We start from the raw sequence: 18362 nt of genomic DNA, 5'->3' as shown, positions 1-18362 counted from the left end.
ATAAGAAAAATATGAAAAATACATAGAATATATATATATATTGGAGTTTACCTTAGATAGAGGATCTAACTAGGGTGTGGGATGATAGTGAGATAGTAGAAATAAAGAATCAATGCTTTTTGCCCCAAGTTAAAGAGGCGGAGCTATTGATGCTTTTCCCATAGTATTTTCTGATGGTGGTAAAGTAAGAATAGGTTACCCTTGAGAAAAATAATAGGATGAGATAGAAGGCTTATTATTATACTTAAATATGTATATGTATATTATAGGAAAGATAATTATGTATCTAAAAAATTACAAGATAGATCTTGTAGCATGCATTCCCACTATGTACGTGTCACAGCACGACAACGGCCATGGGCCGGGCTAGGCAGTGTGGACAGGGGATCCGTTTAGGGCAAGGGGCTAGGAGCCCACCCTATAAAGGGAGGTTGGGAGGAGGATCTAGAGGAGCCTAGTTGCCTAGTTCCTTACAGTAAAGATGGAGGTGACTCATAGGTTGCCTGCCATGGTCGAGGCTGAAGGAGAGCGATGGTGACCCCCATTCACTTGGAACACTATGGTTAACCTCTGCATGATCTCTCTCCACCTCTTCATGATCTCTCTCCACCTCAATCAATGCTCGCTTCTTTTTGTCTTACCTCACCCAGTTGGCAAGGGTTATGGCTTGTCCGTTGTGGAGCGTTGTCATGAAGCTCCGCTTCCATGAAGGGAAAATGAGCAAAGGGAAGCAGATTAAGCTTCTTTGAAGGTTGTGTGTTTATTGATCAGTGATCAAGGCTTGATAACAAGCTAACCTAATGCTAAATGTATGCCAGATACGGCTTAAAAGGGACAAGAATTGTCTTCTTAATGCTAAAAGAGATTGTCATAAAATCTAATATCTAACTAACCCAAATGATTTTCTCATTTTAAACTGATCATTTAATGTGAGAGAATAAATGGGAACAAGAGTTAGAACATAGACATGTGCTTATGGATCTATCGTAGCATGGGACCAAAGTCCAAATGAGAGATGGTCTGTCAAAGAGCAATGCTAGCTAATGGAGATTGAAAGACCTTAGGGTTAGCTTCATTAAAGACCTCCAAAAGTTAGTGTTAAGAATCCTTATACCTAGGACCTTAGGCAAGCTAGGGTTGAGCTTGAGGTGGGAACCCAAAGCTTGAGGTGCTTGCCATGCTCGCTGACTAAGGTGCTTGAGGTGCTTGTCATGCTTGCTGACTAATGTGATTTGAGGTGCTTGTCATGCTTGATTACTAAGGTGCTTGAAATGCTTAAGGTACTTGGGGGCCAAGATGCTTGAGGTCCTTGAAGTCAAAGAAAGGCCTACAAAGGAGGGGGAGAGCCCCAAGAGTAGGCGGTGGGGTTGAATGGCTTTCCCTCACCCAACGGACACCCCTTGCTCAAAGAGGCAAATAGGACACAAGTCAAGGCCCTAGCTAGGTTTCCGCCATAGTGTGGCTAAAGCCTATTGCATGCCTTTGAGAGAGGTCCAATGAGAATTTAATAATTAATTGTTTAAGCTTTATGTTGGAATTAGGGTTGCAGAGAAACACACACAGCTTGGAGAAGACGAAGGAAGCTCAAGGCACACAATAGAGAGTGTATTCCTTAGTGTGCAATGGAAAGATAGATAGCCCTAGAGTGATGGGCGTATATACAATGCACGGGGGAAAAAACCTCCTAAAGAGGGAAAAAATGCCCCGGCGGTCCTAGTGTGTTCACACACATCACTACCACATGTATATGGTAACAAATCCCCCCTGGAAACAAATCCCCCCTGGAGTGATGCGGTGAACGAGAGCTGGCACATGAGTAAAGGGAAGTGCCATGCCCTGAGGACAGGATCAGTCCACAAAGGGGAGTAAGCCCAAAGCTTTGCGGAAAGCTTCAAGCTTCTCACGAGACAATGCCTTTGTGAAAAGATCTGCAAGGTTGTCCTGTGTTGGCACATAAGCCAAGCTGATCTCTCCTGCTGAGAGCCTCTCCCTGACATAGTGGTAATGCACCTCAATGTGCTTTGTGCGAGCATGAAAAACTGGGTTCCTCGCAACTGCCAATGCGCTCTGACTGTCAGTGTAGATAGTGTTGGCAGTGTCCTGTCCAACACCCAAGTCAGCCATAAGGCGTCTGAGCCATACACACTCAACCGTAGCTGTGAAGACTGCCCTGTACTCAGCCTCACAACTCGAAGTGGCCACAGTAGGTTGCTTCTTGCTCAACCATGATATACATGAACTGCCAAGCATGAAACAAAAACCACTTGTGGACACTCGCGTGTCAAAACAACCAGCCCAATCTGAGTCCGAAAAAGCATGTAAGTCTGGCGGCAATGATCCCCCCTTGGGATAAAACAAGCCAAGATGTAAAGTGCCACTAAGGTAGCGGAAAATCCTCTTGACAGCCTGCCAATGCTTAGACCCTGGGCTATGCATAAATCTGCTGACCTGCGAGACTGCAAACTGAATATCTGGCCTCGTGTTGCATACATAAATGAGGCAGCCAACAGCAGTTTGGTAAAGAGTGACATCAGCAGGATCGCCAGCATCATGTAGACTCAACTTCAAACCTGTTTCCATGGGAGTGGCAATAGGTTTGCAATCCTCAAGTCCAAACTTACATAGCAATGTCTCTATGTAACTTTTCTGACACAAGGCAATACCACCATCACACTGCTTAAACTGTATACCCAAGTAATGATGCAACAGCCCCAAATCTTTCATCTTGAAAGTAGCATTCAAATCAGCCTTAAATTCAGCAATATGTCTCTCATTTGGTCCAGTGATCAGCAAATCATCAACATAAAGAACCACAATGAGAAATACATCATCCTCACGCTTTACATACAATGTGCTTTCTGTTGGACTGTTACGAAAGCCTCGTTTAACCAAATGAGTGTCAGCTTTCTCATACCAAGCACGAGGAGATTGCTTCAACCCATACAAAGCCTTCTTACATTTGCACACTTTGTCCTCTTGTCCTTTTATGACAAAACCGCGAGGCTGCGTTACATAAACTTCCTCAAATATGTCACCATTCAAGAAAGCAGTAACAATGTCTGATTGATGTACATCCCAACCAAAATGAGCTGCCAATGCACATAGAAAACGCACAGTAGTCATACGACAAGTGGGAGCAAAAGTCTCTTCATAATCTATGCCTTTTTGTTGTGCATAACCCTTTGCAACAAGTCGAGCCTTATGGCGATCGATCTCACCATCCGGCTTGCGTTTCAACTTGTAAACCCACTTCGTACCAATGGCCTTTTTGCCAGGAGGCAATTCACATAAAGTCCATGTGTCATTCTCTATAAGTGCATCATATTCTGATTTCATGGCAGCAATCCAATTTTCTGAATTCTGTGCTTCATCAAAAGACAGAGGCTCCTCAACATCATGTAAACTAGACACAGCCAAAGCATAGCAATCTAATGCATAAGATGCATGGTGAGAGCCTGAACGAGTACGACTAGATAAAGGTGCATCCAATTTACTGTCACGCAAAGTGTGTACCAGCCATTTTGGCATACCTCTAGCCTGCTCATTTTCAGCCCTTTCCTCATCAAGTACATCATGTACATCTGCATCAGTAATAGGCTGTTCTAAAACATTTTCAGAAACCCCCATAGGCTGTACATTTGCCTCATTGGAACTTACATTCGTATTTCCACCATTGAAAAGAGGCAACAAAGTGTCATAAATGTCCTGTGAGCTTACATTACTGTCTCTAGTACATGACAGCAAGGGTTGAACAGAATCTTCCACAAACACTACATCCCGTGAAACCAAAATACGTTTTGTTTGCGGGTGATACAACCTGTAACCTTTGCTTTCAGCACTATAACCAACAAAAATACATTTGACAGCCTTATCATCCAATTTTCTGCGCTGCACTTGTGGCACCAAAGCATATGCCAAATAGCCAAAAACACGCAGGTGCTCAATAGAAGGTTTTCTATCATGCCATGCTTCATATGGAGTAATAGACTGCAAAGCTTTCGTAGGACACCTGTTAAGTACATAAGTGGCACACATGATGGCCTCAAGCCAAAAAGAATGCGGTAAAGCTTGACTTTTGACCATACATCGTGCCATTTCCGTTAGTGACCTGTTTTTCCTCTCAGCAACACCATTTTGCTGAGGTGTATAAGGCACTGTACATTGGTGTTTTATCCCACGACTAGCCAGAAATGCATTAAATTCATGAGACATATACTCCCCCCCTCGATCGGAACGGAGGGTGCCCATAGTACATTTTGAGACATTTTCAGCCATAGCCAAAAATTGTTTGAAGCACATAAAAACTTCGGACTTTGCTTTAAGCGGAAATACCCATGCATGCCTGGAGTAATCATCAATGAAAGTCACGAAGTACAGGTAATTGCCCAAGGACGGAGTTTGCATGGGCCCACAAACATCACTATGCACAAGCTGCAACCTTTATGTGGCCCTAACTGAACCATCCTTTGGAAACTTAGAACGCTGCATTTTACCCAGAATACAGCCTTCACAAACATGTTTGATAGGTGCTTCAAGAGGCGGCAAAGAAGCAACCATATCAGATTTCTGCAAACGCAGCAAACTGGCAAAATTCAGATGACCAAAACGTGCATGCCAAAGTTTTGCATCTGAAATAGCCCTTGAATCTGCAACAGCATTTGCAAAATTTTGTCCACACTTGTCATACAAAGTGAGCTTATACAGCCCACGGCACAAAAGCCCAGATGCAACAATTTCATCACCAAAACTGAGATCATGAACTGTACATCTGTCATCCACAAATTTGACTACAAGTCCAAGTCTAGCAAGTGCGGATACAGACAATAGATTCTTCTTGATCCCAGGCACATAAAGTGCATCAACAAGTGTGAAGGAACTGCCATTAGCAGCAGTGAGCACAATCTTTCCAACTCCCTGAACTGGATAAGAGGCGTTGTTGGCACAAGTGACTGAATTCCCATGAGGGACAGACTCGAGAGAGGTAAACAATTCACGATGTGAGGTAATGTGCTTTGTAGCACCACTGTCGAAATACCACACATGTGAATCTGCAGCAACTGACAAGCATGCATCATGGACAACAGGATTGTAAGTGCACTCTGCGCTAAAAGCCCATTCTGCATCAACATCAGCATCAAAATCTCCTTTCACAGAAGACTCAACAATGGCTGCATTTGTAGTGGAACCAGCATTTGCAGTGTAACCACCCTCTTTCTTCTTAGCCTCTTTGGCCTTCAACTTAGGACACGACTTGATCAAGTGATCATTGGCTTTACAATAATGGCAACGCATCTTCTTTTTGCCCTTATCACCAGAATTTCCAGACGAAGTGCTGCCAGCAGAAGCATTAGGAACAGAATTTTTGCCACTCGCAGCAGAACCATAAGAAGTGGCTGCATTACTGTTACCACCCTTTCTTTGAGAAGCAATAAAAGCCTGTTCAACTGCACGCTGCCTAGTCCTGTTTTTTCTAGAAAGTGACTCTTGCAACAGCAATGTGCATAATGCATCAAACTTGACAACTTCAGGATTTCCTTGGGTCATCAGTCTCCAAGTACTAGCAAAAGTCTGGTAGGAATCTGGTAAGGCATCAAGAACAGTCTGCACAAGGGAACTGTCAGAAATGACTTCACCTGCAGAAATGAGTTGCTCATTGATATCCTTGACACTAGCAAGGAAAGTGTCCATATCATCCTCCTCATGCATAATCTTCGACTCTAGCTCTTTACGCAGCAAAGCAATTTTAGCCTCATTGCGGCTTGCATAAAGACCTGCTAGAATATCCCAAGCCTGTTTTGCAGATTTTGCTGAACGGATGTGAGGAATAATGGTGCGCTTCACAGACAACGCAATCAATGCATGAGCCTGCGCATCCTTAACATCCCAACGAGCTTGTTCTGCTGTAGGCAAAACAACTCTAACAGCTGCAATCCTTGCAGCAAGACTTGCAACATCCTCAATATCGCCTACATCTTCAGAACCAGGACGTACATCAATGCCCTGCACAATGTTCCAGACACCTTTTGACACAAGAACGTGTTGCATCATATAAGCCCACATAGGGTAGTTGTCCCCATCCAACCTGTCCTCAGCAGCAAACATCTTGAACACATCTGTGTTGTTGTTGTCAGCCATGGTAAATGCTGCACCTGATGTGAAAACTGCCCGAAAATAGGAGAAATGGAGCGGGAACAACTTGTGCTATATAGCACAAACCGTAGAAGACTATAAGGCACCTGTTATGCAGAAAACGGCACTGACAGAAAATCTGCACAAAATGACGAAATAGCCTGTGCAGTACTGCCCGTAGTGGAAACGGAGGCCGAAATGAGCCCAAATCAAAATTCTGAGCAGACCGAGCTCTTCAAGCTCACCCAAAATATTTGTCGACCTGCGAACGCTTGCCAAAGCTCACTGAAATCGGAGAAAGTGAGCAGGCGTGTGCTGGAGCAGCTGGCGACTAAGCCCGGGAGGACGTGACCTGCTCTGATACCAATTGTTGGAATTAGGGTTGCAGAGAAACACACACAGCTTGGAGAAGACGAAGGAAGCTCAAGGCACACAATAGAGAGTGTATTCCTTAGTGTGCAATGGAAAGATAGATAGCCCTAGAGTGATGGGCGTATATACAATGCACGGGGGAAAAAACCTCCTAAAGAGGGAAAAAATGCCCCGGCGGTCCTAGTGTGTTCACACACATCACTACCACATGTATATGGTAACACTTTATTCAAGTCCTCTATCCAAAGGGGGTAAGGAGGACACTTGTCCTAATGCTACCCTTGTTGCTTGTTATACACACATGTGATTGGCCAGGCTTGAGGAGGTCCAATCATCTCCAAGCTAGAGCTAGAAGAGGAGTTCGACCCAAGCAAGAATACCCTCTCTCATTCACTCACACACACTCTCATTCTCATAGTGTGTTGTGCAAGAACACCATCTGCTTCTCCAAGCTTGAGAAGTTGAGAGCCTACAACAAAAACTATTGGCTATGGAATGCAACCCCAACCAAGATCCATGCTTCAATGCTATGGTAGCCATCTTCTTCATCTCCATTACTATGCTAATCTCTATGAGTAATGATATGAGAGGACTAAGAATACTTCTTCTTCATCTTCCCTACCCTCATTCCCTGCTAGCTCTCTCCACCTCCGAAGGTGTTTGAGGTCTTGGGACTGAGGACGGGGACAAGTTAATGCTTTCATTTAGCTAAGTTACGGGCATAATTGTGGTGCATGAATTCTCTATCTTCATTGCACCATCAAGGTTTCAAGGAACACAAATCTTGTATTGACTAGATCTCTCTTTATGGGAGAAACTATAATACAAAATCCTTTTGGAGGGGGGACCGGCTCCACATAAATTCGGTCCTCAACTATTGTCAAGTTCTCTAATTCTCTCTCTTGAAAAGTATTGTTCATGCCAAGTTAATTAAGTACAATGGTTATGTTGCTACCTCTAATCACGTTCACCCTCTATTTTCTCGAAGTACTCTCATAAGAAGGCTCACTACATTTTCCTTAATTCCTCTATTCTCAATGTTCATAGTCCATTTCCATTACATTGGTATCAGAGCTATTGGTTTCTCTTTTCTTTATTAAGAAGAGAGGTCCTTAAGTTGTCCATGAAAGGTTGGACATGTTCATTGCAAGAGGGTAAGTGGGACAAGGATCTATTATCTTTGTTGAAAAGGACTCAGTTCGAGGTACACCGTTGGGAACTATAGACCTAATAATGGAGTCTCTCGGGGCTTGCCTTTGACTTAACCATTATTGAGCTACTAGCAAGCTCAACAGGAGACATAATCAACCAAGCAATGTTAGACCCTCTCCACTACTCTTTGTAATCTACACTAAACCACGGGTGTGGCTACTTGATAGCTAATTTTCAAAGGTAAAGAAGAGTAGCAACTAAGGTTTTTGAGGGTACCAAAGCACAAAATAGCATACACATAAGTTTAATTAGCATGACTGAAAAATAATCAAGAGAGTAGAATGAATATTGACAACTTTGATTTTGCACATGAAGGTGTTACTAATGATGCCTCAATGTTTGTGAACTATCGTGTTACTAGGTTGCAATAATCTATGGGCAACTCTGCCTTGCAAGCGGAAGTTACCTAGCAACTTCGTGCTTATGGTATTTCCCTACCTCTCCGAGAAGAGAGAGATCTTAGGAATCCTTTTTTTGTGACTTCCAAGAGAAGACTCTCTCCGATAAGAGAAGAGGAGGAATCCAATGAACAAGAAAGAAGTGAATCTCCAAATTCCTCTGAAGATGTGGCTCCATGAAGACGGCGGTCTCGACGATCCCCAACTCCTCCCAAGAGGAAAACATCATCATATAGTCCTTATCCTCGTCACTCCGAAAGGGAAGAGAGGAAACAAAGGAAGAAAAGGCAAGAAAGAGGTCACCCTCTTCTCCTTCTTCTTCACCTTCCTCCTCTTTCACGAAAGCAGCGGTTATTCTCCTAGAGAATACAAGAGAAGAGGACATCGCAAATCCTACCCTGCTTGGAAAAGGTCCCAAAATCTTAATAAGTTCAAAGAGGGAGGAAAGAGTATCTCTTCTCTCACCTATGATGGTACTTTTGGTGCTACTGACAAAGTATTGGCCTTCATCCAGCAATTTGATGCAGCCTTTGGATACGAGGGCTTCACAGAGTCCTCCAAGCTATACCATGTAGCTATACACTTTCAAAAATCTGCTCATCAATGGTGGGCTAGTCTCTGTGAGAATGGCGAAGCCCCAAGGACATGGAAAACTCTATGAGTTCCCATAATGAAGCAATTCCTTGCAGGTGATGCCAAGGACAAAGTTCTTATTGAATGGAGAAGCCTGAAGTATGTATATAGATGCTAATGAGTCCAATCGTACTATACCATGATGGCTGCCATGAAATTCAAAGAGCATGTATGTAGATGCTAATGAGTCCAGTCGTACTATAACACTTGTAAATTCACCTGCTTTTAATAAGTCAATGAAAAATTGGGTTTCCTCGTACATGAATTTTTCCAAAGAGTCTCTAAGTGATGATAATGTTTTAGCAAAACAGAGTGGTAGGAATGAAGAAGAATTAGACTTGTCTAATTTTCTAAATGGATTCCAAGATGTATTTATTGATGACATCCCTATGAATTTACCTCCAAAACAAGGGGATGATGACCATATGACAGAGCTTCTACTCGGGAGCTCACCGCCTAATAAACCTCCTTAAAGAGTTTCTCAAGCTCAACAAGAGGAGATTATGAGGCAAGTGCATGAGTTGGTAGACAAGGGGATGGTGAGGCCTACCTCCTCTCCTTTTGTTCTCCAGTCCTTTTATTGCAAAACAAAGATGGCACATACTGCATGTATGTAGATATCGAGCAATAAATTGTATCACTATCAAAAACAAATTTCCTGTACCACGGGTAGAAGATATGTTTGATAAGCTACACGGTTCGACCTACTTCAGTAGGATTGACCTTAAAAGTGGCTATCATCAAATAATGATAGTGAATGAAGATATTTTAAAGACCACATTCCGTACAACGTTTGGTCTTTATGAATATCTTGTCATGCCTTTTGGTTGAAAAATTCTCCAGCCATGTTCAACCACCTAATGAAGAAAATATTTAGACCCTACCGCAAGTTCACAGTACGACGTTAGGGTTCGGCGCGCGCGCGCGCGCGCGCGCGAGAGAGAGAGAGAGAGAGAGAGAGAGAGAGAGAGAGAGAGAGAGAGAGAGAGAGAGAGAGAGAGAGAGAGAGAGAGAGAGTAACATTTAATGGTCTAGTAACTTGTGTGTAGCGGAAAATAGCATGAACATAGTGAGCATTTCATTAGAATAGCTTCCTAATGAGAATAACAAGAGTACTTGGGTGGAGAGAGCAACAAAAAGTATAATACCTAGTTAGATAGCATGAACAATACTTCAAAAGAGAGAGAAATTAAGCAATTGACAACAGTTGAGGACCGGATTTGCATGGAGCCGGTCCCCCCTCCAAAAGGCTTTGTATTATGGTTTGTCCCATCAAGAGAGACATTTTACAATACAATTCTTTGTGTTCCTTCAATACTAGCTAGTGCTATGAAGATGGAAACTTCAAGCACTAAGCACATCACTTATTAAACACAACATCAATTCCCTTATGGTCTCAGACCCAAGACCTCACACACCTTCGAAGATGGTGAGAGTTAGCGGGGTATGAGAGTAGATTGAAACGAAGAAGGAGTATTCTTACGAGAAAGATATACATCTCCTCACATAATCACTCATATTAGCATACCTTGGCTTAGTAATTAGCATGGTAGAGGAGATGAGCATGCATTGAAGCTTGGATCTTGGTTGGATTTGCATCACAAATTGTTGGTGTAGTCCTCCCTTCTCACAAGCTTGGAGTAGGTGGTAAGCTTTCCATTAAAGCTTGAGAAGGAGAGAGAGAGTCTTCTTGCTTCCCACATAGGTTGTGTGAGTGTGTAAGTGAATAATGCCTTTGAAAAATCAGCCCCCTCTCTCTCTTGGTCGCCCCCCCTTGCTAATTGCTCATGCTACATCCCTATTGGACCTCCCCAGGCCTAGCCAATGGAAATTAAGCAGCATAAGTGATAGTCTTCTGACATGTCTCTCCCTTTCCCCTTTTGTGAGAGCTTTACGTATTTACTTAATTCAACTAAACTCTCATTGGACCCCTTTGCCTCCTGGCCAATAGGAATCAGGGAAGCCTTTGGGCTGTTGAATGCTCATTGGATGCCTTGGGAGACTGTCCAATAGTCTTCTAGAGAGCTTAATTCTTATTGGTTCTTTTATTAAGTGTTTCTAAATTACTTAAACTAGATTTACTCTAGCCTAATTCTCATTGGTCCACCTCCAAGGCCATCCAATAGGAATTGAATTGAGTACACCTTGTGGGCATCTGGGCTAGGGAGCTGACATGTGACCTCATCCCCTTTGTGTAAAGGGAGCTTGTGTGTGTGTGTGTGTGTGTGTGAGTTTCTCTCTCATCTCCTACTTCTAGGGCCCGGCCCCTCCTATGTAGGGATGGTTGAAGACTTTTGGGACACACACAAAGCATCCAATTTCCCTAGGCTTTTGACCTTTGGACACAACCTTTGAATTTTGGAACCTTAGCATTTTGGAAGTCTTAATGGGCTGAACCTTAAGGTCTTTTAAGCCCTTTTTTGCACATAGCTCTTTCGCAAATGCCCCCCCATTTGGATCCCTATTTTCTCTCCTTTGGATCCCTACTCTGGCCGGTCTGCTAACTTAACCAATATTCTAGCTTTTTCCCCCCTGGCACTTCCCCATATTAAATTATTAGTTTAAAATGAGAAAATCATTTAGGAGAATTAGATATTGATTATTATGACATTACCTCTCTCTTGAAATCATAGTTGTCCTTGACTATGGGGTAGACAAGATAAAGCATATTCATTAGTCCTTTTTCGTAGCGGGTAGAGGATCCCTATGTTACCCTACGACATCGTTCCAGAATGGATGACTAGTCCATTTGGTGCTTGAGAGCCTAAGCTGCCGCAAGCATGTCTGCACAATAGTCCTATCAATCTTCCATAGTAGAGTGACAAGCTCTACTTGGTGTTTGGGAGACGTCGTCTCCTGCAAACTTGATCTAAGCATGCATACTACTTCATTTTTGTGCACAATAAAGAAAAAGAGAGTCTTATAAGACAAAATCTTTGCTCAGTTTTAACATTTGTACATTTGCTTACTCTAGGGAAGCATTGCAAGCATTGACAAGGTTTAGGTTATCCTTTAATTGTATGTTGTGCATCCATCTAGCATCTTCAAAAGGATAATTCTTAAACTTAATAAGATATCGTCGGATAGTCTTAACACCTCTTAGTACCTTGTCTTCATGTCGGAGAATGGACTCGGGCTGCAACAACTCTTCTTGGTCCTCAATCTCCGGTGGGTCTTCAATAGTTGGTTCTTGAGGTGGATCTCCTTTGTAAGGCTTTAGTAGGCTCACATGAAAACATTGTGTATGAGCCAATGGCTGGGCAACTTGAGTTGATAGGCCATCTCATTGATTGGCCTAAGAATCTGGAAGGGACCTTAGTACCTTTTTGCTAACTTAGCCTAGTACTTTTGGTGTCCCGTAGGATTCTTGCCCGTCGTGTGCCTTAATTGAGCCTTGAGAAATTTTAATAAGACCCAATCATTCTCTTTAAAGACTTGGCTCTTCTGTGCTTGTCAGCAACAGCCTTTTTCCTTTGCTATGAGATGGCATCCTTAATCTTTTGGAAAGATTCTTGTAGGTCTCGGCTATACTCATCTGCAGCGAAGATCTTCCCGTGTACCTTAAGTTCAAGGGACTTTTTGATCTTCCCTCAATTACCTCAAAAGGTGCTTTTCCGTGGAAGTATGTACAGTGTTATTGTAGGCATACTCCACTAAGGGTAAGTACTTCTCCCATTGGGATCTTTGATCTACTTCCGTTACATAGGCTTTTAGTAGATCGAGAATTGTTGAGTTAGTTATTTCACTTTGGCCATCCGTTTGCGGGTGATAGGCTGAAGAGAAATTTAGCCTTGTTCCTAAATTCTCAAAGAGACCCTTCCAAAAATTACTAGTAATTCTAGGATCTCTATCCGACACTATAGACATTGGTAAGCCATGGTGCTTGAAGATTTGTGAAATGAAGAGGGTTGCCATTTGATGGGCTTTGATAGTCTTTTTAACAGGTATAAATTGAGCTTGTTTATTGAACCTGTCTATTATCGTCCATAATCCCATATTCCCATGGATAGACTTAGGCAATCCAAAGATAAAATCCATGGATATGCTCTCCCATGGTGAATTAGGGATTGGAAAAGGTTGAAGCAATCCAGGTTGCTTCCCTCTATCAAACTTCGTCTTTTGGCATACCACACATTTAGAAACATACTCTTGTATGTTTGCTTTCATGGTAGGCCAATAGAAATATGTTTCAATCCCCTTTAGGGTAGACTAAATCCCTCTATGCCCCGCATAAGGAGGAGCATGAGATTCATACATTACTTTCTCACGTAGTGAGCTAGTAACACATAGTCTATTGCCATAGAGAAGATAACCATCTTGTAAGGTAAATGGTTCCTCTTTCTTCCCTAATGCAAGGGCTGAAATCACATCTCTAAAATCCGGATCAATAGCATACTCATCTATCATAGAAGATAGATCATTGTGAGTTTTTATGGGAACCGCATTCACTCTCGGCCATCTTGAGAGTGCATCGGCTACTTGATTATTCTTGCCAGCAATGTGAGAAATATGAAAATGAAATTGCAAAAGGATATTTTCCCACCTTGTTTGTGTTTCGGAGAGCTTGGCCTGCGTCATGAAGTACTTAAGACTTTGGTGATCCGTTCGCAGAATGAAAGGAGTCCCCAATAAGTAGTGCTTCCATGAGTCTAAGGCATGTAGAACTGCGAGGAGTTCCTTTTCATATATGCCTAGAGCTTGCTCAATAGGGTCGAGCCTTCCTTTCATAGCCTATGGCGTGCCTTTCTTGGAGCAAAACAGCTCCAAGGCAATCACCACAAGCATCACATTGGACCTCAAATGACTTTGAGAGATTCGATAGTGTAAGCACAGGTTGAGAGATAAGCTTTTCTTTAATCTTTTTGAAACAATTGTTCTCCTTGACAGACCATGTATGCCTAATGTTTTTCTTTGTTAGGTCATGTAATGGTCCTGCTATTAGTCAGAACTTTTCTATGAAGCGTCTATAGTATGCACACATACTTATAAAGCTTCTTAGTTTATGAAGATTCCTTGGTTTAAGCAATCCTTTTATTATCTCTAATTTTGATGGATCCATTTGGATGCCATCTTGAGAGATAATGTGACCTAAATACTGAATCTCTTGTAAAAGAAATTCATTTTTCTTTCGATTAACATAAAGTTTATTCTCTCTTAGAACTTGAAATATTACCTAGAGGTGTTGCTTGTGCTCGTCTAATGAATTAGAGTAGATGATGATATCATCAAAGAACACTCTAGTAAAGGTTAGGTGAGGCCTGAATAGATCCTCCATCAAGCGGTTGAATGTGGCTTGTGCATTAGTCAAGCCAAAAGGCATGACAATGTATTCGTAAAGACCAAACATAGTGCGAAATGCAGTCTTTACAATGTCTTGATCAACTATCCTTATTTGATGATAGCCACCTTTTTAGGTCAATCCTACTAAAGTAGGTGGACCCTTGTAGCTTATCAAATAGGTCTTCTACCTGTGGAAGGGGAAACCTATTCTTGATAGCGATCCTATTTAGTGCTTTATAGTCGACACACATACGATATGTGCCTTCTTTCTTTTGCACTAATAGCACAGGTGAGCAAAATGGAGATGACCTAGGCCTAACCATGCCCTTGTCAACTAACTCATGCACCTGCCTCATAATCTCCTCTTGTTGAACTTGAGAAACTCTATAAGGAGGTTTGTTAGGCGGTGAACTTCCTAGAAGAAGTTCAATTGCATGGTCATCATTACCTTGTTTAGGAGGTAGCTCAAAAGGGATGTCGTCAATAAAGACATCTTGAAACCCCTTGAGAAAATTGGATAACTCTAATTCCTTTTGATTGTGTATATTTTCTTTTGCTAAAACATTAGGTTCATTCTGAGAATCTTTAACAAAAATCATGTACACAAAAATAGAGCTCTTTATTGACTTGTTGAAAGCTTGTGTATGTACAATGGGTATGGTGTTACCCATTTCCTTAGCATCTATGTACATATCTTTTGCCTTGAACCTAAAGGAGATTCTCCTTTCAGGGAATTTTACATTGGCAGTCATGCAATCAAACCATGGTGCCCCTAGGATTACATCCTCATGCTTGAGAGGAGAGATAAAGAAGTACTCTTTGTCCCACATAGCTAGACTTTTGGACATTGTCCTTCCCCTTAGGCTCATTGGAACCCTTGTTTTCCGTGGCTTAGAATTTCTCTTAGCCCCCGTTTGTAAATTGATTTGAGAGGCCACCATAGTATGGTGTATAACCGCCGATATGGTGTGTGGACTTTGGGAGTTGACATACTCCACCATTTCTTCAGTTAAGCTCGCACAAAATTGTTGCTTTTGCTCTCCAAAATCCAACTTCTTGAAGACAGTGGCTTTGCGTTGCAGGTCCCAAAACTTGTCTACATATTTGTGAATGGATTCATAGGGAGAGAGCTTCAAGCTTCTCCATTCGGTGAGTACTTTGTGTAATGGCTATTGCCCGCACAGGAGCAATAGGCATTACGGGAATGATTACCCGCGACTACATTATATGAACATCAACACATAGAATGACGATAGAAGACAGTACACAGTACACAGGCACAGAACACCGCTTACTTCATTCATGTGTGATCCAGACACAAAGTTACAATAGTAGATGCCATGAATATCATAGAGATTGGTTGGGGTTTTATCAAAAGACATGTATGCCCCTCCATATACAACCGCTGCTCCAGCGTAGATCGGGAACGGTGCACATACTTCTGTCCCATGATATCCTGTGAAGAATTTCCGCCACGGCCGCCGCATACTGCATGACTCCTGATCCGCAGTGTCCATACCTCCGCAGGACCGCATGTGCGGCTAATGCCGTAACACCTGGCATGCACGATGGATTGCGCGAACCCACACTCAGCCCCTCCGGTTGGAAGGTTCCGGTTGCTTCTCTTCGACCTGTTTTGGTGAAGAGGAAATATCAATGTAGCCAAAGCCTCTAAAAGCTACAGTATGTGCCCAATAGACCTCATCCAAAAGGTGCGGATCTATCTCAGTATATTCTGGCCAAGGAGCCCGAGGAATGAACTGCGTTGGCAAAGAAATAGATTGTGGCGCCTGTGGCAAAGGAGCAAGAGGCGTATGCAAAGGGTAATAGCGAGAAAGGTATCTATTAAGAGCAGACCAAAATGGAGGGCAAGGGGGTAGACTGAGAGAGAAAGAATGAGCCAAGGTCTCCACCCAAAAACAGACCCTGCGCCGCTCCTTACGAAATCGACGAATCATTTTCTGCAAACGATATACATGAGCCTGGGCTTCAGCACAATCCTCTGTAGCTTGCCCCCAATCAGCAACATCAAAACCCTTGGGAACAACACTCTTACCTCTGTCAGTGTTGGATGACTCAGGTTGCTGCACCACAACCTGCTCAGTGGGTGGATGCGCTCTCACCTCAGCAGATAAGAATGTGCTCCAAAAACACTAAGGTCATCCAAAAAAATTCTCATAAAATCCGTCAAATAAGGACCAAAAATTTGGAACATATCCCTTTCAAAATTTGAAGGCGCATTCTGCAATCCGAACCACATCACTGTGCAGGCAAACACACCCCATGCGGTAATAAAAGCTGTTTTTGGCTGATCCCGCAATGCCATTCGGATTTGGTTATATCCACTAAACCCATCCAGAAAAGTATACATCTCATGTCCTGCGACATCATCCAAAATGGAATCCAAGAATGGAAGAGGAAAAGGATCTGGAACAGTCGCCGCATTCAATTTTTGATAATCCACACAAATTCGGATTTGCTTGTTTTTCTTTGGTACAACCACAATTGGAGAAATCCACTCCGGATTATCAATAGGGGTAATAAAACCCACTTTCAAAAGACAATCAATTTCCATCTTAACTTGCTTTGCCACATTTGGATTCATCCTGTATGAGTGTTGCTTCACTGGCACCGCATCCGGTTTCAGATTTATCGCATGCTGATAAAACTTAGGATCCAATCCCTGCATATCCGCATATTCCCATGCGAAAACATCCTTAAATTCTGTCAGTAACTTGATCAAATCATCTCTAAAATTTTCCTCAAGCTGCTTATTAATGTATATGGGCTGTGACTCCGCCCCGGGGCGGTCACTTTTTAGAATGTGTATGCTATCACGTGAGTTAACTGGAGAGGATTATTAAAAGATCAAAATGTATCAAAATGTATACATAAAGAGGGGGGTGGGGGTTTTTTAAATAGGCACGTAGTGTAAATATAGTATGTATATTGAGGTATTATTAATAATCTCTTGAACGCACGTGATATGGGAAGCTTTTGATAAGTGACCGCCCCGGGGACTCCGCTTGCTCCCCAAGAAAGACGTTCTCTAATTCATCTTCTTTAACCCTAGTAATTTTTTCCATCTGCGCCTCAAATGCACGTTCTTGTTGAATAACGTCCTCCAATGATTCAGGACTTGGAAGCACCTGGTGTTGCTCCCCTATTCCTGCTGGAGTTCCTGAAACCCCCACCGAGTTTCCTTTTGGAACCAAAGAAATATCCGTAAGATATAAAGAGACCAAATCTGGATTAGCTTTCAGAAATTGCTCCTCTTCATCCTCTTCTAATCCTTCCACCATATTTATTGTTTCTGCTATCACCGGCCATGCTGCCTGAACTGGTTGTCTGCATGTTCCCAACATCACCCGCACTTTCCTTCTACCCTTCTTTACTGTAAGCATATTTGCTTCGAGTTATGCTTTACCCTCGCTTGTCATAACCAGGGCCTCCCCAGGATAATGTGATAATCCTGATTATGATCTTCAATATTCAAGACTACTAAGGAAACAGCAAAGGATAAGCCCGCCACATCCAAGACAATGCCCCGAAGTAAACCCACTGGTTGCACTCTTCTTTGATTTGCCGAGCGGACTACAAAGGGTGTGCAGGCTCCCAATCACTGAGGCCAAAACGCTCACAAGCTGCTTGAGTAATAATGTTTACTCCCGCTCCTCCATCCAATAGTACCTTGTCAATGTATGTTCCATGGTATCTAACTGAAAGCTCCGGAATGCGGGTATCCGTGATCCTATTTGCCAGCAACGAGGCTGAATCACCTCCTCACTTTCAACTTTCCCGATGGCGACTTCCCTCAGCTCTGTGGACGTTTGTCGCAGAAATGCATTATGAAAATTAGGGACGAATTTCAGCAATGAACCCAGAGGTACTTGTATTGGCGACGTGAGGACCTCTTTCCAAACTGAATTCCAATCCTCTTCGTTTCTAATATCCTCCTTATTTCCAGCTTTCCCTTCCTTTATTTCCAGGCCCACAGTCGATGGTCCTGATAACTTCACTGGTGGTGCGGATTGTGGCAACCAGGACAAAGTCTTTTTCCGCACTTCTTCCTGAGCCGTCCAATCCGGAATCTTTACATCGGGTGTTGCAACCACATTTTTACCCAATCGTGTGATTAATGAAACCACTGGATCAAACTCCTCCAATCCTTCAATCTGAACCATAGCCACACTAGGCTGTTTCCCTGCAGCATATTCCTGCTTCTTCCGATCGTATTCCATAGCTTCAGTACACTCGGATCGCCAGTGTCCATCCCCCAAACAGAAAAGCCATGTCTTGGGGCGATTAGGATCTCGGCCACCTCCTCCGCGACCTCGT

Source organism: Adiantum capillus-veneris, chromosome 24 (assembly GCF_014529385.1).
Source record: "Adiantum capillus-veneris isolate H3 chromosome 24, ASM1452938v2, whole genome shotgun sequence".
NCBI classification, from domain to species: Eukaryota; Viridiplantae; Streptophyta; class Polypodiopsida; order Polypodiales; family Pteridaceae; genus Adiantum; species Adiantum capillus-veneris.
This window is presented reverse-complemented; position numbering follows the sequence as displayed.